The sequence below is a fragment of the Corvus brachyrhynchos genome, unplaced genomic scaffold, assembly GCF_000691975.1.
Source record: "Corvus brachyrhynchos isolate BGI_N302 unplaced genomic scaffold, ASM69197v1 scaffold56, whole genome shotgun sequence".
Taxonomy (NCBI): domain Eukaryota; kingdom Metazoa; phylum Chordata; class Aves; order Passeriformes; family Corvidae; genus Corvus; species Corvus brachyrhynchos.
In genome coordinates this window covers 196,234-212,852 of record NW_008238664.1, presented here as the reverse complement: position 1 = coordinate 212,852, position 16,619 = coordinate 196,234, and the positions used below count along the sequence as shown (strand labels likewise).

General features: G+C 36.8%; 1 long non-coding RNA gene across 2 annotated transcripts in view; it reads right to left on the bottom strand.

The window, feature by feature from the left end:
- LOC108447583 overlaps positions 1–16,345 on the bottom strand; it is a 22,449-nt gene extending 6,104 nt beyond the window's left edge. The window contains exons 1-4 of one of the 2 annotated variants that reach the window (XR_001863242.1): positions 16,226–16,345; positions 11,113–11,260; positions 6,041–6,137; positions 3,833–3,917 (exon numbers count right to left, since the gene is read on the bottom strand). This is a non-coding gene — a long non-coding RNA (uncharacterized LOC108447583). The remainder of the gene's footprint in view (positions 1–3,832; positions 3,918–6,040; positions 6,138–11,112; positions 11,261–16,225) is intronic. The other variant, XR_001863243.1, reaches the window with a different exon arrangement.
- Between the last annotated feature and the right edge of the window lie 274 nt (positions 16,346–16,619).

Genomic DNA, 16,619 nt, shown 5'->3' with positions numbered 1-16,619 from the left:
TCTTTCTCATATCAGTGATACGACCAGCACTAATACCACAGCTAAACTACAACATATTCTCAAGGGCTTTAGGAGATAAAAGGTAGCTTAATGTCTGTTTCTTGAGAGAACGATTGCAACCTGTTCATTTAGCTGTCCCTACAATCTACGGTGTAAGTAATTTTGCAAAAGATGCTACAGAGACAGGATTGAAAAATCAGTGTAGTGCATTGGTGTGCTGGTTTTGCCTGGGGTAGAGTTGTTTTTCTCAACAGGGGTTGGTATGGGGCTGTATTTTGGATTTGTTCTGAACACTGGTTTGATAATACAGAGACATTTTTGGTATTGCTGAGCAGGGCTTACACAGAGCCAAGGCCTTTTCTGCTTTTTGTACTGCCAGGATGGTGAGGAAGTCAGGGGTGCCTGGGTGGTTGGGAGGAGACACAGATGGAACAGTTGATCCAAACTGACCAAAGGGATGTTCCAGACCATGTGATATCATGCTCTCTATATAAAGTAGAGGGAAGAAGGAGGAAGTGGGGATGTTTGGGGTGATGGAGTTTGTCTTCCCAAGATAGATCCACATCATTGGATGTGATGGGTCCCTGCTCTCCTGGACATGGCTCAACACCTGCCTGCCCATGAGATGAGATGACTTAATTCCTTGTTTTGCTTTGCTTGTGTGCACAGCTTTTGCTTTCCCTGGTAAACTGTCTTTATCTCAACCCAGGAGTTTTCCAGCTTTTACCCTTCCAATTCTCTCCCTGATCCCACTGGTACATTTTTGGTATTGCTGAGCAGGGCTTACACAGAGCCAAGGCCTTTTCTGCTTTTTGTACTGCCAGGATGGTGAGGAAGTCAGGGGTGCCTGGGTGGTTGGGAGGAGACACAGATGGAACAGTTGATCCAAACTGACCAAAGGGATGTTCCAGACCATGTGATATCATGCTCTCTATATAAAGTAGAGGGAAGAAGGAGGAAGTGGGGATGTTTGGGGTGATGGAGTTTGTCTTCCCAAGATAGATCCACATCATTGGATGTGATGGGTCCCTGCTCTCCTGGACATGGCTCAACACCTGCCTGCCCATGAGATGAGATGACTTAATTCCTTGTTTTGCTTTGCTTGTGTGCACAGCTTTTGCTTTCCCTGGTAAACTGTCTTTATCTCAACCCAGGAGTTTTCCAGCTTTTACCCTTCCAATTCTCTCCCTGATCCCACTGGTGGGGGAGCGAGCGAGGGGCTGCGTGGGGCTTGGTGGCTGGCTGGGGTTTAACCACAACAATAGGGAATGATTCCAGGTTGATTTTTATGGAACCTAAGGGCAAAATGTTAATCTCCCTGACAAAAGCTGAAGACTTCATCCTCCACAGCATGACTACAATAATGAGCAGTAAAAAAGGACATCTCACTCCCATCTATATCAAACATGAGACACCAAAACAGTGCAGATAAAATTGTATTTCAGGCTAAAGGACAAATTTCTCCTTGATTTCTAGTGAACTTGTCAATTCACGTTGACTCTAATGACTCTTTGTACTGCCCTCAAGTTGTGGGCAAAGTTCTCACACGCTAAACGAAACTTCTGATTTCTTTAAGTTGTTCTCCAGGTAATAAAGCATTTTTGTTGCTACGGACAATTCAGCAGCAACTCAAAGCTGAGAGACTCATTATACAGTAATAAAACTCATGAGATGATTATTTAAAAAGTTCTAATATCCCGACTCTTGGAAATCTAGGAAACAGCAAACCAAGTGCAGGTTTGACACTTGCTTGTGTATGGCTTTTAAGTCACAGATTAGATCCAAGAGTTCTAAAAAGGCATTATTAAATTTCAAATCTATAAAGTGTATGATTTACCTTAAAATGTCATTTGAAATGTTCTGCTAAAATGTACTACAGTATTATGACTCTACTGAATTATGGAACTAATGTTATTCCACACGTTTATGGTATTTTCTTTTTCAAATACAAAAAAAACCCCAAACCCAAGAGACCCTAAAAACAAACCAAAAAAATCATAGTTTCAGGTTTTTGAGGTAGAGGTAATTTCTGAAGAATTTGCCAAGATATTCTGCAGGTTTTTTGCTGGTGCTGCACTTTAGCAACTGAAGCAAAAATGATTCTTCAACAGTTTAGTGGAAAATCAATTATAAATTATGTGAGGTACCTCCAAAATTTTCCACAGGAATGGGAACATATCCATTCATTTTCTGTAAAACAAAATGGAAAAGTTTCCTGCAAATTTCTTCCAGTTTTTCACCTCAATTTTTAACTAGACTCAATTATATTCTTACTTCATTTGGGCTTAAGACATCTTTTAACAAGACAGTTTTGTTTGGTTTTCGTGTGATGCTTTCCCCTTTCACTTAGGTGGCAATTTTACTTAAGTAATGCCCATGAAATCTATTATTAGGCTCCCTGAAATTGGGTTATCCTTAGCAGTGAATACCACACAGAGATTTTGGATATCTGAACAACACAGCTTGTTTGAATAGTCATTCGAAAAGGAAAAAAAAAATAGATTTAATGTAGCGTTGGGCTTTTTATCCCAGTGTGATGAAAGGGGCAGATGAGACTTTGTATTTCAAATTGCCAGAGAAGTAGAAAAAACCTGGAAACATGGACTAAATATGTGTCTTGTCTGCCTGCAGAAATGGTACTCATTCAGGTAATCTAAATATCTATCTTAAGAACATTCATAGCCCTCTTTAAATGAATAAAAATCCATTTTAGTTGTAGTTGGAGTCCACATAAGCAAACCGAGAAAATAACCCCCAACTGCAAACCAACACCTCATATGCATAGCCCTGATGTTGAAGAAATGGAAATCAGAGGTAGAACCACCTCTGCTTGTATTGATGGGGTAATTTTAGAGCAGAAATAGTTGTATTTGAGAAGGAATCACAACACCCAGCGACAAGAAAGATGTATATACACTAAATATATCAGCAGTATGAAGGCAAACTAGATATATTCCTTGTACAGGGGCATTTCAGCAATGCCTCCCTAAGGGACATGGCAACCATATTTTCAGTTTGGTAAGTGCACCACTAATGCTAGGATGCTTACCATCTTTGTTGTTTTTGTTTATTTTTTGAGAAGACAGACAAATCCCCCAAAATTTAAATAAAAATAAAAGAAGGAAGCTACCTGAAGATCTTCAGGAAACCATAGCTGATCTTGGCATCAAGTTTCGAAGAAACGACAGAATAATTAAATTGATTACTTCCTGCTTAAAAATAAGCTTTCATTTTTATAAATTACAAAAAAAAAGCAACTGACCCAAATAAAGAAACAAACAAGGAAAAACTTATTATTAAAAGCCCTGCTTTTTTCGCTCAGGAATATAAGAGAATATTTAATATACAAAACAGGAGTAAATTAGAGGCCTTTTTCCCCCTCCATTTATCAAACACAGATTTAGACTTTGTATGTCATAGACATGAAACAAGCAAAAATCTGTGTAGTTTATACGCCAGATGACTTCTTAGAAAATTAAGCATTTGCATTGACAGATCATTCACTTCAAGTGTCAAGAAAAGGAAGGAATTGCCCAGGTGCTTAACATATTTGATTGATTCAAAAGCAATTCTCCAAATCATAGGAAAATCAGCCTGCATTCTAGGCCATGAAGCCAGCATAATCTTCCCAGGTGGTAGCCTACTCTCACAGCTTCAAGTCTTCAGGGACTGAAGAGAATATAAACTGTCCCAATCAGCCCATTGCCTCTAGTAGCAAAAGTTCACAGAATCCTTTGGCTGAGGTTTCATTTACTGCTCCTATTCCTTGCCTGGTGTAAACACTGTGCTTTTCAATGCCATCTTCAAAGCTCTTTGGTTTTTGAATACTTACACTTTGGGTGACTTCAGTAATGTTCTTCCAACACATGTATCTTAATTCTTGTTTTGAAGAGAACAAAAGTCAGGGATTTGCCTTTCTTCGGAATTAAAAAAAAAAAAAAAAAAAAAAAAGAAGAAAGAAGCAGCTCTTATTAATTCCAGACAGAATAAAAACAACCTTTGTGCCTAGACGTCTCAAAATGGTGCTATGCCTTCAAGTTCCTTCTCCAGATCATCTTTCATATTCTACCTTTTCTATTCTTACATGTTGCTAAATCCTTCATCCAGGCCCACATCATCTCATCTAGGGATTCGCTTTATCCAACAGTGGCCTGCTAAAAATTTATCTAACCTAAACTACTTGCTTTTGCTGTCTATATATAGTTAGGGTATATAAACTGACATGTTCAGAGACAGATTTATCCCAGCCCAGAACAGAGGTCTCAGATGGCAAAGACACATGCAGAGCCTGGATGTGAAGATCTGGAATAAAGCCGAACCCAAAGGTTATGCCTGGATTCTGGGGCTGAGTAAACAGATTAGCATTATTCATACTGATTAGAAAGAAGGCAAAAGGGATTAATAGGGAAAAGATTAAGTCTTCATTCATACATATCAGATTTGAGGTAACATCTGGAAATAGGTAGAGAGAGACAGTAATTAAAGTCAGTAAAGTGAAGCACATTTTAAAAGATCTACTTGGAGTGTGACCTTAACATTATTAAATCTGGCACTATTTTTTTCAAACTCAATGTTTATTTTCATGTAAAAATAATTTGGAGATATGATAATAATTATCATCCAAAGAACAACTACTACAAACCAGCTCTCTCCTCCAGTTCTTTTCTATTGATGTCCGATGCCCTTTTTAACACCCGGAAAATAAACTCATGTGGCTTTCAAGAAAACAACGTTTTGGTTCTCTGCTAGGCAACAATATACAAGGTTTCTCTTAATGGGTTTCTTTTTTTAATTTAATCACTGTAACTGGCATGTCTCCTGTGTCCTACCACTGAAACTGTATCATTAAGCTGGAAAAGGTCAACCACAAAGTAAAATTTTAAATTGAGTTAAGCACAGTTCAGTTGTATTATTCTATAAAAAAATGTGAGAGACATTCAGCACACTGAAGACCTGTCTAACCTTTCTTTTATATTCCCTCTTCACAAAACTCTCACAGATTGGTGTGTCCCAGAGGGTGTCTGGTACGGTTTCTGTGGTTATTGCACCTCTAATCCATTGTGTCTCTTTCAGTGGTCCTAGTTAAGTTTTAAAACCTTGAAATGATACAATATTTTGACAATGAAACATTTATTTTCCCTCCATCCAGGGGGAGATTGAGCCAGTGGCTCTTTGAGCTGATCTCTGCAAGACTGACTTCATGGAGGAACTTTTACCCATCTCCTCACTGGGACAACATCAGGACTAGTAATGCAAGCACCTGTAAGTGTGTTAGTTATCATCTACACAGAACAATAAAAGCTTCAGAGACAACAATTCATGAAGCAATGAAGATCTTCTATGCAGATCTGGTTTATCAGGCGGGTAATCATCTTCTACATGAGGAACCCAAAAAGAAGTATCGGAGAGGCTTTTTAAATTCAGACCTTTCCACCTGTATCTTTGTTTAATACAGAACCTCGTTCTATATTGGAATATACAATATTTCATCCACAAGTGTTGGTACAGACAGTTGTAAGAACATGATCTGCTGCACCCTCTTTAATCTAATCAGATCAGTATGAGTTATTTCTCAGAGAAAAAATACTATGGATCAACCTTAGCACCTGAGGTTAATCACCCCGAAAACCTCCCTGAGTCCATGAACTTTCCCCAGTAACCTTAGTACCAGTAGACAATGTTCCTTTACCACCTTTTTTACGTAGGAAGATAGTTCCTGGAAATCTCAGAAATATTTGCTAAACTTTACAGAATTAGTATGATGCTCTTCAAAAGCCATGCTTTCAAATAACTGCAAAGCATGTTTTTGGCTTCATTCTTCAGTAAATAAAGCTCCATGAACTACAAGACAAAGCATAACTCTAGAATAGCTTCATAAGTAGAAGAATTTTACTAAAATTACCTCATCAGTATACTAAATTACAGTAGTATTGATGATTTATTATAATATACACTGAAGTTTTTTCCCAGAAAAATATTAATTTGGAATGCTGTGTAGGGTATTAATTCATGACATAGACTCTGTATCAGACATACTTACCTCTGCCTGAATTTATCCAGAAAAGCAAATGGGAAGTCTGAAGGCTTCAGATTCATTCACTCTGTTACACGGCGCATCTCCCCTGAAATCAAGAGAGCTTTGTACAAGCACTGAGTTACTTATTTATTTCTTAAACTCAAGAATATATTTCTTTTGTTTTCAAGTGGAAGGCATAGAACAGATAACTTTTGACCATTCTCCATGAAGCTAACACTATTTCAGCTTCTCGGCTTCTTGAAGTGAGAGAAAATCTAACTCTCCATTTATGTGACAGTGATGATTATTGCTTAATTATCCAATTTATAAAACAATAATTGCAGATAGCCTTAAAAGAGACAGATTCTAACACATCCCCAAATTATATACTCAGTGTAATGCCCATCATCACAAATTATATCCTATCAATTTTTGCATGAAATGGAAACCAAATCCAATGGTATTCTCCTGGCAAAATAGGTAGGCAGAGATGCTTCCAAGTAATTTTTTGTCACCCCCACAACTTGCATTTTCTTTTAATTCTTCCATCAGTTAGTTACAAGGACCAAGCTGAAAATGGTTTTGTTCTAAATCAGGTACCAGAATCAGAAGTAGCTCCCAAGCTAAATCTGCCTCGTGTTCCTACTGCCCCTTCACCCATGGACTGGACTATTGCAGCTCCTTTCTCTCTCTCTGATCCTGTCACCTCAGACTTGTTACCTGAAAGCCTCTATTTCCTCCATGTAAGGAAAGGCCCAGTCTTCACCCCCACATCCCCATCTCTTCTGACACCACTCAAAATTGTTTTGATGGCAACTTTGATAAAAATTAGTTCACAAATTTCATATAACAAATCATTCAGCTGTTTATTTCTGGCATAGCCAGAAAAAAACCCCAAAAAAACCAAACAAAAACATGGTGGGGGAAAGGAAGGATATTAGGTGAATTCTCTAAAAAGACTTAAAAATATCACAGCTCCAAAGCAACCACTAATTGTCTTTAAACAGCTTCCAAGAAGCATTATAGAACACTTCTAGCCATTAAGCACGTCTATTCCTAGATACAAGAATCACCATCCTAACAGAGCCCGAAAAAATGTGAAATGAGACTTCTCCATAAAATATTTAATAAACCCTACAAAAGTAGAATAGCTGATAATGGACTGCCTCTGAAAATCTGTGAAAGAAGGATTTAGTCATTAGATTTCATTGCTTCTTGGCTTCCAAAACAGATTACCCAAACAACATGGCCTATTTTTTTTATTAATTTGCAAAAATAATTATTTCCATGACCACTGAGATGAAGACCTTTCAGTTCTCATTGAAACTCCTGAAAGGTCTATGTGGATAAAGAATTACTCTAGTTATAAGTACCTATACAGCATTTAAATATTGCCTCTGTTACTTATACATTCATCTTTCATGAATTACTATATGTAAAAATCTCTCCCATATAAGGTAGATATTGAAAAAAAATCATTCTCTATATAGACACACTCTCTAAGGCAACTTCTGCTTATTTTATTCATCCCAGAGAAAGAAATGTAATAAAAATTCCAGCATTCTACATAATGACACTTGCATAAATCAGGCTGGATTTTACCCTAAAGTTAAAATGAAATAAGTCCCAGAAGGAAAAAGAAAAATAATATAATATAGAATACATCCATCAATCAATTGTGAAAAATCTCCATAGTTTCCAAAGTCTACCTTAGAAGCTATAGATATTAATTGTTTTCTACTCATAAAGCTAGATATTTCTTTTAAATTCAGTAAGAACTGTGAATTTCCTAAAAATACTTATATAATGTACAAGAAATGGTTGAGGAAAAAGTAAAATCCCTGTGAGCTGAAATTTAATAGATTGCAGTTGGTTGCTCCAAACTGTTTGCGGTCAAAAGCATTTTAAAAGCCCAGTGTTATTACACGATGAGTAAGTCAGGTTTTCTTTCCTTTCTTGTTTTTTTCATTTTGATTCATGGGGGGTTTTTGTTGGTTTTAAAATCTCCAGTGCAATTTTTTACCAGGAATTGTCACCTTTAGCAAGTCTTACATTAATCCGAATGCCAGATGTTAATTTCCCTAAACTGTTTTTCTGTGACTGGTTTCCAGAAGCACTGTGGCAGCCATAAGCCCAGTTTCAGGGGCACTGAGCACCCAAAACTCCAGTTAAATCAGAGGTGGCTGTGGATACTGGGTGGCCTTTAAAAACAAGTTATAAGGCAATGCTGCTGGCATAGAGAAAGCAGCCCTGGAAGCTCCTAGCTCAAAGAACACCCATTGACTCATCTGGTATTTCCATACATGAAAGATTGGAAAACTGCTTTCTATTCTCAAATCTTACAAGGTTCCTGGACTACATTCATATTATGAATTTTCTTAGTTTCCATCTCCCAAATACACTTACGCATTTTAAAGTAAATTAGAACTAACCTCTGTGGTTTCGTGCACTTATGTGTGTCCATACATAGACACACACATTCCTCTGTTCTGTACTGTATTTTGAGGGAGCAAACAAGCTCCTTTTGCTACTTAGAGACCAGCCCAAAAGAATGGAAACAAGATGAACAAGAGATGGTCTGCCGCCTGCAGCAAGACAATGACCTTACAACTATACACCTGCCACAATATCACCACTGTCATTTTAGTGAGATTTTTTAACTTGAAAATCTGGGCAGGTGTCCCCTTTACCAAAACATTACCATATTTTTGACAAATTCAGAGTCTTGTGAACTTTCGCTCTTTCTGCAAAACAATCCAGATGAAAAACTTAAGTTTAACGGTGCTTACACCGCTTACTAGGAAAATAGTTTTTCAGTCTGGGATTTCAAGAGCCCTGTGCACACTTCTGCTAGCCACCAAAAAGAGAGGAAGGCGGAAGAAATAGATCATGTGGCTCACCGTGACAATCTCCAAATGTATTTGAAATGCCCCCATGCAAAAAAACCAAAACAGCTCAACTTCTTTGCATTGTCAGAAAAGTACAAGTGATACAAGGGGTAAGTGTGTGGACCTCAGAACAGGTGAGAAAAACTGGGGGCCAATAAGGTGACAGAAAAATTAACACTTAATCTACCAAATACCAAAATTTCACAATTGACTTTCTGAAGTAAAAAGGTATCGTTTCTCCTCCTTATTACAGATGTTCTTCAAAGTGAAAGCTACCTCAGACAACAAAGGAAGAGAGTTTATACAGGTTTAGTTTAATGGAGGAAATGCTTAAGACAGCTGCAAAAATTGAGCTTTCTTAAGTGCTCTTTAATGAAATTAGATATTATTGAAGAGTATTACAGATCTGTGTAAAAGGGATTTCTCCTGCAAATATAGACGTTATACAGTCTTCTGAGAAACACCTTTTAGACAGTGGCTGCCACAGAGGTAATGTCTTCTAAAATTTAATTTTGACCATTTTCCATGGCTAACACTGTTTCAGCTTCTCAGCTTCTTGAAGTGAGAGAAAATCTAGCCTTCCATTTATATGACAGTGATGATTCTTTCTTAATTATTCAATTTATAAAATTAAAAAATAATTGCAGGTAGCCTTAAAAGAGACATTCTAACACATCCCCAAATTATATACTCATCACAATGCCCACCATTGAAAATTACATCCTATCAATTTTTACATGAAGTTGAAAACAATTCTAACAGTATTCTCCTGGCAAAACAGAGATAAGCCCTGAAAATCAAACCAGTGTGAGAGAATCAATTTTAGAACCTGTGAAATACTGAATTACACCTTTATGAAAATATAAGGAACCAAGCAAATTGCAAACAACAGTTATCTGTCCAAAAATAAGCCAGTGTCTACTGACTTTCTGGATATACAACAAAAGCTTTTGAATTACAAAAGTGACCTCAGCAAAGTCTTTTTGATCAGACAGGGAGCAGATCAGCTGTTCAAGGTTTTTTCTGACCTCTCTGTCTCTGGAATACTTTCTCTTATCCAGCTTCTCTCCGAGGCTGTATGAATGAACGGTGTGTGAATGAGAATGATACAGCTCATTCAGTGGTAAAGAAAAATGACAGCATTCTGCAGGCAGGCAGTGCTACACAGAATTGGTGTGACAAGGATTTTAGCTTAATTAATGCTTGTGTACATATGTGGGAGGAAGAGCATCCTGATGGAAGTGATTTGACCTCCAGCAATACACTTCAGTACTGTGTCCTGAGAAGTCATTAGGAGGCAGGACTTGAGATCAACAACTTCACATGAACTCATTTTTTAATGTGATGTAACGTTGCTCAGACAAGCAAGGACTATGGCTTTAATATGAAGACATTAAACAGTACTTATTGGTGAGATACGCAGATTTTTGTCAATGTGAATGCAGTCTGTAGCATTAAAATGTTTTACCATAGAATAGAGTAACTACAGAATCAACCAAGGAAAATCAAATTAAAATACAGGAAAATAATTTCTAGTGAAAAAACACCTATTTTTTTCACTAAGTCAGGGGGTCTTTTCATATGAATAAATATGAATAAAATAGAAAGCTGAAAAGTACAAAGAGATTTTTGTTCATTTGTTCACCTTTAGCATTCAGGAGGACAAAGAGTCTACAAGTTGGATGTGGTATTGACATAAGAGGTATCATTCTAATGAAAATGGAACACTGAACTTTTATTGGAGAACAAGAGTGATGAGTGCCGAATGGTGACTTTCTGTTTAAAATATTTGGAAGACAGGCTCACACTATGACCTGCTTCCAGTTTCCAGTGGTATTAGGGATGAAGCCAGTATAAATCCAGTTGTCACAAAAGAAAAAGTTATAGTATATATTAAACCACAAAAAAAATACTTTCAAATAACATTAAGGGTATGACTTAAGCCCACAAAAGCCAGGAAATTTAGAGTTAGGGCTGCAACTCTGTCCTCAACTCACCCCATTTTGTTTAGGTATTATAGCAGATATGAAGAGAGTTACCTGAAGCATGATGGTATTGGTTTACAAGGGATGGCTCTGAATGTGGTATTTATGTGTGCTGGGTAGGGTTTGCTTGTTACGCTAGAGCTGACAAAGCCTTCTCATGGAGGGGAAGATTATATGGCAAATAAACCTCTTCATTAAATGTTTATAATATACATCCCTTTACCTGATTAACTTTGTGATCCATGTTCCTGGACTTCAGACTGGTGATTTCTTTTGGAGATGTCTGCTGGGATTTATATGAGTAGTGGACAAACCTGTGTCACATACACAGCTCTGGACTGAGTGATCACAGTGCCTGGTATCTGAATATGCTTAAGAAAGAAGCAAAAACACCAATGAAGCAAGGTAGATTGATAATTAGCAATGAATCTCTAGTGGAAAGTATGTGTTCATCTGATCAAAGTGATGAGATTCAACAAAAGGAAACTTAAGAAATAACAATAGGTTAAGAGACGAGCTCAAGAAGCAACTTGAAGTAGAAAATTAGCTACAAAAGTGACTTGAAGGAGACTTTTGTCTGATACCCGAGAAAAATATGGCTTGTATCAGTTTGAGTTGAAGGTGTAAAGAAAGAGAAACAGAGAAATACATGTTTTATTTAGCTTTATCTATGTCTTATGCTCGCTAAAGTGAAGAGTGACTGCTTTCTGGAACACCCAAAGATTTTGCATGTTTGCTATCGCAAGTTTAAAAATATTCAGGGTTTTCATCAATGGGATTTTGGCCAACCTTTAAATCATCCTAGTAAATATTGTGAGTAATTCCTGCATCCCTGCAAATATGCCATACTTCATTACTTTGTCTTTGAGATGTATTATATTCTGAGGTGCAGTTACATGAAAAAATGTGCCTTTTTGCTGACTTAAGGGCACCTACACAAGGGTTTTCCTAAGTACTGTTAACTCAGGTGACTTGTAATTTTCCCACACTCTTAATAATGTAACCAAAAAAATTTACACAGGACTTTTTTTTCATGTTCTACATTATTTTTAAGGAAGTCAATAACAACTGGTTTGGGTCCAGTAGATACTCTGGCACTGTAAATCCCTTCAATCCCTCCACTGCATTGCAGAGATGCACATCAGTGACTTCATCACAGCAGAATCATGTGGTGTCTGGTCCCCAAAGTTTATTCAGGTATTGATTCATGCTTTCCTAAAATTCAAACCATGAGTTACCTTAAGGTTTCCCAGGCATTTCAAAGAGCTGGAATGGGTCTAGAATTTGCAACGATTTTCAAAACTTGCTGAGTTTTAATTCCATGTTTCCTCATGTGAGAAATACAGCAACCTGTGATTCTGTGTCTTTTGTGCAGCAGTCATGCCTAATAGCTCCATACTTCTTGCATTTTACTTTGTATCTTAATTTCAAGACATAGCATAAAGATTTAATAAATGAAATACACGTTTTTAAATCTCTCAGTGCTAATCTGAAATTGTGGTAATTACTATCATCTCAAAGCACATGCCTAAGGTTTGATTTCCTCATTCCTTGAACAGACTGAATTCTTATAAACATGCTGCCATCTATTTACAAAAATAACATAAATGAACTGACAACTTCATTTTAGCTGGTGTTCTCTCACCCATGCTCAGAGTGAAAATGATGTAAGTACAAAGTTGTTATCATTCTCCCATTCACATTCAGAGATAAAGTATGGAACCTACTCTTCCCATAAATCCAGATTAATTCAGCTTTCAGAGCTAGACTGAACAGTTGCTAAAGAATAGGGTTTTTTTTCATTTAAGCCTATAGGTTTGTATCAGATCAAAAGCAAAAAAAAGCTGAAATAGGCAGACCTTACACAGTTCCCCTCCAAAGAAAAGTTTGCTCCATATTTGCTGGAAATCCAGCCTATTTTGCCAAAAAGTCTTGTAGTTCTTGTTAAAATCCATGAGTTGGAGTCCATTTACCAGCAGTTTCATAATATTAAACACATACCACAAGAGATATACTTTTTTAAAGCAATCTGCATTACTGTTATACATTACATCATATAGACAACCATGTTACCATATAACTAATGGAAATTCTATGACATTTTATGTTTGTCTTGTTAGCTACTCTCCTTCGTGTGCAAGGCAATATAACCTTTCTCCTACTTTTTCCTTGAGACTTAAGCTAGGTTTTATTAATTTATGACCGACTGTCTGAGAGGACACATAGATTCAGCTACCAAGACTTAAAAAAGCTTCTGTAATTCAACCATGTGCCTGAACATTCTTGTTGGATGACCTTATATTTGCTTTGAGCTGAGGACATCCTCCATGCTGTAACTGTTGCTCTGCTGGTGCATGATGCCTTGTTAAACTAATGTGACTTTTCTGTGAGCCCTCAGCCTAACCATGCTGAGCCCAGTTTGTACAAGGCACTGTTTTCACGAAATCACGAGCACAGGTGTTATTGGAAAACAGACCTGAGTTTAATTCCTTATGGAGAGAGTTTCATATTCAGTAAACTTAATTTAAATTCAATGTGACGCTTGGCTTCTGAACACAAAAATATTTTAACTTCAATCACTAACTCACTGTAAGAAAATGAACAGGAGTTATCTCACAACAGCATGTTCTGAAACATTAAAAAGCAAAGTCATTTAACTCAGGACAATGTTCTCACCTGCCACCTAAAACCGTTAAATTTAGAGTTCTTTACAAGCCCTAAGTATAACCAATGTTCCTTGAAAGGGCTGCAAATATTTTAAACAAGCCATGACCCAGTTTTCTGCACAGTTGAGCCAAACTATTTTTGCTGTTTAAATAAAAATAACAAAAATGCACATTTTTGCATAGTTTCAGCACAAAATTCAGGGGGCAGAAAGGGAAGAACTGTGGGCTGAGATGAGTTTCACTTTACAGTTTTGGAACAACCAAAACTCAAAGCTAAATGGGCATGGTGAGTGCATAGAACCACAGGAACCAAAACCAAAGAAAAGGTTGGGATGGAATGTTATTACAGCTTTTATATCTATCGTGGTAGCTAGGTACTATCTGGCCCCTGTGGCAATAGGAGTTGAATAATGCATTTTGTAGTGATTTTCACATGTGATTCTCACCAGTGAGGCCACTACTAGAATAGTGTGTGTAGTTCTTGATGTCCAGACTTAAAACAAAGATGTTAAAAAATTGTGCAGGGCTCAGGAAAGCAAAGTAAGAATGAATCATAGTGTGGAAAATTAGTCATAGAATGACAGAACAGAACAGCTCAGTCTAGTCAATTTGTCCAAGGATAACTAGATGACCTGATAATAGCTTATTAGTGATTAAATAAGAATACTTTTGGTAGTAGTTTTGTTGGGGTTTTTTTAATTAAAGAAGATAAATATCAAGAACCAATAACTGGAAGTTGAAGCTTGACAAATTGAGAACAAAAATAAGGTGCATGTTTTGGATTATCAAGATAATAACAAATAACTTAGAAGTGTTTTGGTGAAATCATTCACCACTTTAAGTCATTGAATGAAAAACAAATGTCTTAAACTGTTTTTCCTAAATCAATCAAAAGGGGCTTAAGACTAAGGTTATTAAGACAAGATTTAGAATAAGAATGTGATAACATCGGTCACAAGACACGAAAAACAGAATGGAAATATTCCCATAAATGTCAGAATGTGAGACCAACAGATGACAATACAAGCTGAAGTTTTCTATTTCTCTGCAATTTCAAATGATTTTTTTTTTCATTCTGATCTAAATTCCATCAAATGTAATGCTATTTTTGCTTCTGAAAATGCATGGTGTAAAGTAAATTTGAGGACTTCTGAAAGTCTTACCCTTACTGTCACAAAAGCTGACAACTGTCAAGGAGCTGGCTAGTTTTCTCCTTTACATTCTTTTCATAGCAAATTCCTTAAGCAATAAAAATGTTAGTAATAGTTCTCACATAAGGTGCTTTTGCTTTGAGAACAAAGCAACCATGCATGCAGCCAGACTAGAAGCCTTTAAAAACAGTCTTTTAAGCCACATTTCTTGCAGCACTATTTCTTTCTTCCAGAAATATTACAGAACATATTGCTGACTGTCATAAACAGAACAGGAGGGAGGACCCCCTGTTTTATCCATCTGTGAAATGCAACCATCCTTGAGTGCAACACAACAAAGTTTCCCAGTGGCTTGCTCATCTGAAATTACAGTGAATTTGAGGCAGTTAGCTGCATTAGTAAAAGCAATCATCTTGCAAGAACAAGCAAGTAATTTCCAAATAGATTTTTTTTTTTACTGAAAAACAGTCCAAAATTTTACTCTTGTTCTCCCAGGATGCAGCAGTATAACTCAAAACCAAAGCTTTGGCTAGTGTGGAAGAGGTACCCTGCATCACCAGCAGCTGAGTATATTAAATCAAAGTGAATCTAGAACATAACAACTGTTTTAGAAGAGGGTTTTTAGTGACACATTTTTAGACTCAGCTCCTCGGGATTAAGATGTTTTCCCTGTGCATCTTGCAATGAGACTAACTAAGATACCAGAGGTTAACATGGGACAATGATTTAAGTTATGCAGTCAATTGAACAAAAGTTCTTCTCAAATTAGTGGGAGTTCTGCTCAGTTGAGGGACTCAGAATTTTGCCCAGTAATTAAGTTATTCATTTTTAGCCCTGAGCATTCCTTTTCCTCAGCTGAGTGTGCCAAGAAAACTAAAAAACTGAACAGCACAGAAGTAGTATTAAACTTTAACAATGCTTTGCACTGACACAGGGGGGAATATCAGAGCTATTTAGAAACAATGGCATGATCTCCAACTGGAGCCAGAGAATTCACAGGATATGAAATGCACATATGCGCTTTTCATTGGGATGATCCCCCGTTCTCACATGCTGAAGCTCTTCTCACGCCTCATGCTCCCATGCATAGCACTTAACCTGACTACTTAAATTGCTCTGAAGCTACTGTTAGTTACCTGCCAAAGGCTGTAAATGCCCAGCTGGAAAGTGAGCTGTTTATTTCTTACATATTACTCAATTTAAATTAACATGTATCTACTGTTTATATTTAAAATATAATTTAATTGAATGGTATGTTAACTTTACTTGCTTTGGCCTCAATTTGACAAATACTTAAAATCTGTCTAATTTTCATTGTGTAGCTAGATCTCTGATTCATAACACCAAACAAAGCATGACAATACTACTGTACACAGTGGCATTCATCAGATTTAGTTTAAAAACAAACAAAAATATTTACAAAGGTTTTAGAAAATGAGTTATATTTTGCAAGCAAGATTTAATCCTAAAGTTTTATTTTTTTTAATATTATCCTTGAAATTCAGGGAAATATGCTAACCTTGAACAGGAACAGTGTAAATTCCCATCTGGGATCTTTCACAGAAAATGTAGCATAGATGATGATCCTTTAGCGATGAACTTAGTGGTAATTCTCACTGTCCAGTGCTTGACTTTGAATCAATACCTATATTTTTAAAACAAAGAAGTAGAGAAATGGCAACATCCATCACATTGCACTACTCTGATACGCACAAGTCATGAATGGGGCTGATACACTCTGCTGTACGGCACAGACTACTACGGTTTAGAAGAAGTGAGTTGGTAGTTGATTGTTCTTACTGGTTGTTCTGCGTTCAGCCCCATTTATTCCCAGCTGCATCATGAATTTGCCAAACAATTCCAGTTGCTCCGGCCAAATCTCACAGAATCACAGAATTCTTTGGGTTGGAAGG